We start from the raw sequence: 8,261 nt of genomic DNA, 5'->3' as shown, positions 1-8,261 counted from the left end.
GTCTTTGTGTATTTTTTATTTCCTCCTTGATTTCTTCACTGACCCATTGGTTGTTTAGTAGTATGTTGTTTAGCCTCCACGTGTTTGTGGTTTTTTTCCAGTTTTTTTCTTGTAACTGATTTCCAGTTTTATATTGTTGTGATCAGAAAGGATGCTTGGTGTGATTCCAATTTTCTTTAATTTAGTGAGACATGTTTTGTGGCCTAACGTGATCTATCCCAAAGAATGTCCCATGTACACTTGAAAATAATATGTATTCTCTTGTTTTGGGATGATGGAATATTCTGTATATATCTGTGAAGTCCATCTGGTCTCATGTATTATTCAAAGACACTGTTTCCTTATTGATTTGCTGCCTGGATGACTGATCTATTGATGTAATTGGGATAATGAAGTCCCCTAATATTATTCTACTACTGTCAATTTCTCCCTATGGCTGTTAATATTTGCTTTATGTATTTAGGTGCTCCAATGGTGCATGCATACATATTTACAATTGCTGTATCCTTTTGTTGGATTGATCTTTTATCGTTATGTTTTTATGGCAGCATATGGATGGCTCTTGGGTTTTTTTAAATCCATTCTGTCACCCTATGTATTTTGATTGGAGCACTTAGACTACTTACTTCCAAGGTAATTAATAGGGTTGTACTTATTGCCATTTTGTTAATTGTTTTCTGGTTTTTTGGACAGTTCTTTTCTGTTCCTTTCTTCTCTTGCCCACTTTCCTTTTGAGTGATGACTTTGGCATTATGCTTGCCTTTGCTTGGCCTTCTTTTTCTTTATTTTTTGTGTATCTATTATAGATACTTGGTTTCTTATTGCCATGAGGCTCATATAGAACATATTGAGTATATAGCTGGCTATATTAGTTGTCACTTAAGTTAGAACACATTCTAGAATGACTTTAGGGGCACCTGGGTGGCTCAGTCAGTTGAGTGTCTGACTCTTGATTTCAGCTCGGATCATGACTTCATGGTTTGTGAGATTGAGCCTTGCATTGGGCCTTGCACCGACAGCTTGGAGCCTGCTCGGGGTTCTCTGTCTCTCTCCCATGCTCTCTGCCTCTCCCCTGCTCGGGGTTCTCTCTCTCTCTCTCTCCCTTGCTCTCTGCTTCTCCCCTGTTTGTGTTCTCTGTCAATCTATCTCTCTCTCAAAATAAATAAACGTAAAAAAAAAAAAAAAAAAAGAACTTGGGGGCACCTAGGTGGCTCAGTTGGTTAAGCATCTGACTCCGGCTCAGGTCATGATCTTGCGGTTCATGAGTTTGAGCCCGGCATTGGGCTCTGTGCTGACAGCTCAGAGCCTGGAGCTTGCTTCAGGTTCTGTGTCTCCCTCTTGCTCTCTCTTTCTGCCTCTCCCCTGCGCACGCACACACACACACACACACACTTGCTCTCTCTCAAAAATAAAAAAAATATTTAAAAAAATTTTATTTTTACTCTCCCCGCCACATTTTATGTGTATATTGTCATATTTTCTATCTTTTTATTTTGGGAGTTTAACTGAGTTTTTAGATATAATTGAGTTTTACTACCGTCTAAAATTTTTATACTGGCTTTGTAAGTGATGGCTCTACTACCTTTACTCTGTGTTTACTTTTACCCATGAAATTTTTTTCCTTTCTAATTTTCTTCTAAGTTCTAATCATGGCCTTTTCCATTTGAACAAGTCCCTTTTAACATTTCTTGTAGGGCCAATTTAATGGTGATGAGTTGATTTAATGTTTATTTGGGGAATTCTTTATTTCTCCTTCAATTCTGGGTGACAACTTTGGCAGGTAGAATGTTCTTGGTTGTGGGTTTCCCCCCCTTTCAGTACTTCAAGTATTCCATGCCACTCCCTTTTGGCTTGCAAAGTTTCTGATGAAAAATCAGCTGATAGACTTATGGCATTTCCCTCGTACGTAACCCCTTGCCTTTGTCTCGCTGCTTTTAAAATTCTCTCTTGGGGCGCCTGGGTGGCGCAGTCGGTTGGGCGTCCGACTTCAGCCAGGTCACGATCTTGCGGTCCGTGAGTTCGAGCCCCGTGTCGGGCTCTGGGCGGATGGCTCAGAGCCTGGAGCCTGTTTCCGATTCTGTGTCTCCCTCTCTCTCTGCCCCTCCCCCGTTCATGCTCTGTCTCTCTCTGTCCCAAAAATAAATAAACGTTGAAAAAAAAATTAAAAAAAAAAATAAAATTCTCTCTTCATTTTTTGGCATTTTAATTATTATGTGCGAAGGTATGGACCTCCTTGAGTTTGTCTTGTTTGGAACTCTCTATACTTGCTGAACTGGGATGTCTGTTTCCTTCTCCAGGTTAGGGAAGTTTTCAGCTGTTTATTTCTCCAAATAAGTCTTCTGTCCCATTCTTTCTCTCTTCTCCTTCCAGGACCACTATAATGTGAATGTTTGCTTGCTTGATGTTATCCAAGGGATCCCTTAACCTATCCTCATTTAAAAAAAAAAATTCTTTTTCCTTTTTGCTGTTCAACTTAGGTGCTTTCCATTCTCTTTTCCAAATTGCTGGTCTGTCCTCTGCGTCCTGTAATCTACTGTTGATTCCTTCTAGTTTATTTTTCATTTCAGTTATTGTACTCTTCAGCTCTGGTTCTTTTTTATGTATTTTTTAAAAAATCTCTTTCTTAAAGTTCTCACTGAGTTCATCTACTCTTCTCTCCAGTCTGATGAGCATCTTTATGACTATTTGAACTCTATTAGATTGGTTATCTACATTTCATTAGTTCTTTTTCTGAGGTTTTGTCTTGTTCTTTCATTTGTGGAGCATATCCCTCTGTCTCCTCGTTTTGCTTGACTTGCTGTGTTTGTTTCTATGAATTGGGTGGAACGACTGCTTCTTCTAAGTCTGAGGGAACACGCCCGTGTGTGGCCAACCCCTGTATGGACTGTGTGTGCCTGATGACTTTGCTGGCTGGCCGGTTGGAGCTGTGGCTGGCATGGGCCAAGGGTCCTGGGGCACTCCATACTGGAGTTGCCCCGGTGGGATGGCTGGAGCTGAAGTGGACACGGGCCACGGCAGTTCCAGGGCACCCTGGCAGAATAGCTGAAGCTTCAGCGAGTGCAAGACAGGGGATCCTGGTATACTCCACACAGGACTGCCCCGATGGGGCAATTGGATCTGAGGCAGGTGTGAGCCAGCATTTCCTGAAGCCCTCTGTGTTGGGGGGTGCTCTGGCAAATCCTCTAAAGCCGAAGTGGCGCAGGCTGAGTGTTCCACGGTGCTTTGTGTCTGTGTCACCTTGGTGAGTCAGATGGAGCTGTGAGCACTGACCAGGGGTGTCCTAGTGTGTGTTGCACTGGACCGCCTTGTGGGACATCTGGGGCTTGTGTGGGCGAGGGACTGGGTCTCACTGAGATGGCAGGCCAGCTAAGGCACCTGGACCCTCCCCCTGTCCATGTCATCAAGGTGGAGAGGGAACATATTCTGTGGTGGTCGCCAGTCCCTCTGACCCAGAGTTCCAGCAGCTCTCCTGCCATTTTGCTGGTTTCTTTATATTCTAGTTGCATGTTTAAACCATGGCTTTTTCCCATGCCCCACAGTAGATGGATCTGCTCATGGTCCCTCAGTGTTATCCCTCCCTACTGCCAAATCGCAGCGCTGGGGTGTGTGTGTGGGGGGGGGGGGGGGGGGGTAGGTGGCTTTTGTTACCATGTCTCCATCTCTCTTGCCTTTCTCTATGTGGTCTCTCTGTTGTGCAGACGCTGTTCAGACAGCCCTCAGTTCTTTTTCAGGAAGAATTAATTGCTCTAGAAGTATGTATAGATTTGGTGTGTCTGTGGAGGAGATGACTTCTGGGTCTTCTGGGTCACCATCTTGGACTGGAACGAATCTTATTTCTTTTTCTTACTTAATTGCTGTGTCCAGGACTTCCAATACTACGTTGAATAAAAGTGGTGAGGGGCGCCTGGGTGGCTGTCGGTCGAGCATCCAACTCTTAATTTCAGCTCAAGGCATGATCCCAGAGTTGTGGGATCTAGCTCTGCATCAGGCTCCATGCTGGGTGTGGGGCCCGCTCTTGGGATTCTCCCTCTCCCTCTCTCTGCCCCGCCCCACTTACTTGCACACTCTTTCTCACTCTCAAAATAAATAAACAAACTTAAAAAAAATTGGTGAGAGTGGGGATCCTTGTTTTGCTCCTGACCCGAGAGGAAAAACTTCCAGCTTTTCACCACTGAGTGTGATGTTTGAGTTTGTCATATATAGCCTTTATTATGCTGAGGTATCTTCTCTCTGTACCCACTTTGTTGAGAGTTATTTTTTTTTAAATCATAAGTGGGTAAAACCATAAAAAATGGTTTTATCCATTTATTTGAGTTTTGTCAAATGCTTTTCTGCATCTAAATCCTCTTTGATCATGATGTATGATCCTTTAATGGATTTAATGCAATGTATTTAATGTATGTAATGTATTTTAATTTATTGTTTGCTAGTATTTTGTTGAGGATTTTTGCATCTATGTTTATCAGGAATATTGACCTGTAAATTTCCTTTTTTGTGGACTCCCTGTCTAGGTTAGGTATCAGGATATTGCTGGCCTCATAGATACATTTGGAAGTATTCCCTCCTTTTCTATTTTTTTGGAAAATTTTGAGAAGGATTAGCATTAATTCTTCTTTAAATGTTTGGTAGAGTTCACAGTGAAACCATCTGGTCCTGGACTTTGTTTTTTGAGAGATTTTTTATTACTGATTCAATGTCCTTACTAGTAATTGGTCTGTGCACATTTTCTATTTTTTCATGATTCAGTCTTAATAGTTTGTATGTTTCTAGGAATTTATCCATTTCTTCTACAGTGTCAAATTTATTGGCATATAATTGTTCATGGTATTCTCTTACGATCTCATCTATTTCTGTGGCATCAGTTGTCATATCCCTTCTTTCATTTCTGATTTTGAGACCTCCCTTTCTCTCTCTCTTCTTGGTGAGTATAGGTAAAGTTTTGTCAATTTTGTTCATCTTTTCAAGGAACCAGCCCTTGGTTTCATTGATCTTTTCTATTATCTTTTTGGTCTCTATTGCATTTATTTCTGGTCTGATCTTTGTCATTTCCTTCCTTCTACTATCTTTGCATTTTGTCCCTTGAGGTATAAAGTTAGGTTGTTGGAGATGTTTTGTTTCTTGAGGAAGGCATTTACTGCTATGCTACATCCCATAAGTTTGGGTACGTTGTATTTCCATTTTCATTTGTCTCGAGGTACTTTTTTTCATTTGTATTAAGTTTTTAATTTTAATTCCAGTATAGTTGACATACAGTGTTATATTAGTTTCAGATATACAATATAGTGATGGAACAATTATTTTAAAAAAAATTTTTTTTAATGTTTATTTCTGAGAGACAGAGTGTAAGCGGGGGACGAGCAGAGAGAGAGGGAGACACAGAATCTGAAGCAGGCTCCAGGCTCTGAGCTGTCAGCACAGAGCCCAATATGGGGCTCGAAATCATGAATCTTGAGATCAATGCCTGAGCCGAAGTCTCAGTGGCTTAACGGACTGAGCCACCCAGGCACCCCTAGTGATTCAACAATTCTATACATTACTCAGTGCTCATCATGATAAATGCAAGGTACATTTTGATTTCTTCTGATTTCTTTTTTTTTTTTTTTTTTTTTTTTTTTTTTGACTGGTTGTTTTAAGTAGCATGCTGTTTTATCTCCACATATTTGTGAATTTTCCAGCTTTATTCTTATAGTTGATTTCTAGTTTTGAACTATTTTGGTCAGAAAAGATGCTTGATTATATTTCAGTCTTTATTAGGACTTGTTTTGGGGCCTAACATATGATCTGTCCTGGAGAATGTTTCATGTGTACTTGAAGAATATTAGTTCTGCTGCTTTTGGGTGGGATATTCTCTAGACCAGATGAATTTAATAGGCATCTAACGTATCATATAAGGCTGATGTTTCCTTATTGATATTCTATCTGGACGATCTATCCATTGACGAAAGTGCAGTATTGAATTCCCCTACTATTGTTATATTGCTGTCTGTGTCTCCCTTTAGGTCTGTTACTGTTTGCTTTATATATTTAGGTGCTTCTACATTGAGTGCATAAATACCTACAACTCTTCTATCATCTGGTCGGATTGACCCCTTATCATTATATACTGCCTGTCTTTGTCTCTTCCTACAGCATTTGTTTTAAAGTCTATTTGTCTGGTATGAGTATAGCCACACCAGCTTTCTTTTGGTTTCCATTTGTATGGAGTATCGAATATCTCTCCCCATCCTTTCATTTTCAGCCTGTGTGCATCCTTATATTTGAAGAGAGTCTATTGTAGGCAGCAATAGATGGGTCTTTTTTTTTTTTTTAATTGTTTCAGCCACTGTCTTTCAGTTGGAGAAGCTAATCCATTTACATTTAAAGTAATGATTGATAGGTATATAGTTACTGCCATTTTGTTTTGTTATTTGTTTTCTGGCAGGTTTCCTTTTCACTGTTTTCTTTTGTGATTGGATGACTTTCTTGAGTGGTATGCTTAGATTTCTTTATCTTTGGTGTATCTACTATAAGGTTTTGCCTTGTGGTTATCATGAGGCTGACACATAACAACTGATAATTTATAACAGTATAAATTTACAACTTAAGTTTGAATGCATTCTAAGGCTCTACATTTTTACTCTGCTCCCCACCCCCACGTTTTATGTTTTTAATGTCATATTCTACATCTGTTTATCTTGTGCATCTGTTAACTGTTGTAGTCAACAGTTAACCTTCACGCTAGCTTTAGTGGGCGATCCACCATCTTTACAAATTTCATCGAAATTGTATGATGTATTTACCTTTTACCAGTGAGATTTATATATATATATTTTTAATTTTTTTAACGTTTATTTATTTTTGAGACAGAGAGAGACAAAGCATGAATGGGGGAGGGTCAGAGAGAGGGAGACACAGAATCTGAAACAGGCTCCAGGCTCTGAGCTGTGAGCACAGGGCCCGACGTGGGGCTCGAACTCACGGACCGCGAGATCATGACCTGAGCCGAAGTCGGCCGCCTAACCGACTGAGCCACCCAGGCGCCCCGAGATTTATATTTTTATATTTGCTACTTTCTTATATTTTCTGTCTCTTTTTTGAAGTTCTCACTGTGTTCATCCATGCTTTTCCTGAGTTTGGTGAGCATCTTTATGACGATTATTTTGAACTCTATCAAATAAATCACGTATCTCTGGTTCATTAATGGTGAGGGAGCATGGGGCAAGCTGAGGGCGAAATACAGGCTGGTACCCACTCCCACCCCCAACTCCAGGTGGGATATGTGTGATATCCTCGGACATTCCTGGCTACCTAAGAACAAAGGAAAGGGGTTTAAGTGCCTGCCATGTGGGAAACTAAGGCAAAAATGAAAAATTAAATTCCCTTCCTGCCTATCGCCCATTGACAAGTCCTTGAGACCTGCAGAGTGACCTTTCCTCTAGGAGCTCAGCTACCTCAAGATGACACTTTGCCGGGGACAAAAGAGAATCTTAGCTTAACATTGTCCCAACCTCAAAGATCCTGTAAGTCTACTTCCTTTATCTCAACTCCCCTAAGATATATGCTGGCAATCATACTCCAAGCTTATGGCCCCCTGATATACATCTAAAAACATGACTGAGGTTTTATTAAGTGGTAGTAAATGGCATTTCCCTAGCAACAGCTAGCCCCTCAAGATCCTGGAAACCTTGCCTCCAAAATTCCATAAAGACTTACTTCCATAGACACCCTGATCCCCTCCCAACCTGAGGGTATATAATGAGTTACTTGTCACGACCCTAGTGCAGCTCTTCCTGCCCATGGGTCCTGTCCCCATGTTTAATAAAATCACCTCTTTGCACCAAAGAGGTCCTCAAGAATTCTTTCTTGGCCGTTGGCTCTGGACCCCATGAACCCCCCATCACCCCAAAACTTCATCAGTTAAGCACTTCTTCAAGGTTTTATCTTGTTCTTTCATTTGGAACAGATTCCATTTTCTTCATTTTCCTTGACTCCCTGTGTTGGTTTCTATGCATTAGATAAAACACCTCCCTCTCCCCATCTTTAAGGAGCAGCCTCATGTAGGGAATGAACCTTATAGTCCAACCCTGCCTTAGCTTTTGGTTGTCACAAACCTTTGTGATTGTCCAAGCATTGTTTTCAGTGGCCCTCAGTAGTTGAGGGTGTACCAACATCTGTCAGTGTCCCAAAGGGGAGGAGTTCAATCAGCACCTAAACTCAGGCTGATTGGAAACCAGACCCTTAGGCAGTACCTTTTAGAGAATGACTATATAGTCATGACCATT

The sequence above is a fragment of the Herpailurus yagouaroundi genome, unplaced genomic scaffold (genome assembly GCF_014898765.1).
Source record: "Herpailurus yagouaroundi ecotype Mexico unplaced genomic scaffold, PumYag 77, whole genome shotgun sequence".
Lineage (NCBI taxonomy): Eukaryota > Metazoa > Chordata > Mammalia > Carnivora > Felidae > Herpailurus > Herpailurus yagouaroundi.
This window is presented reverse-complemented; position numbering follows the sequence as displayed.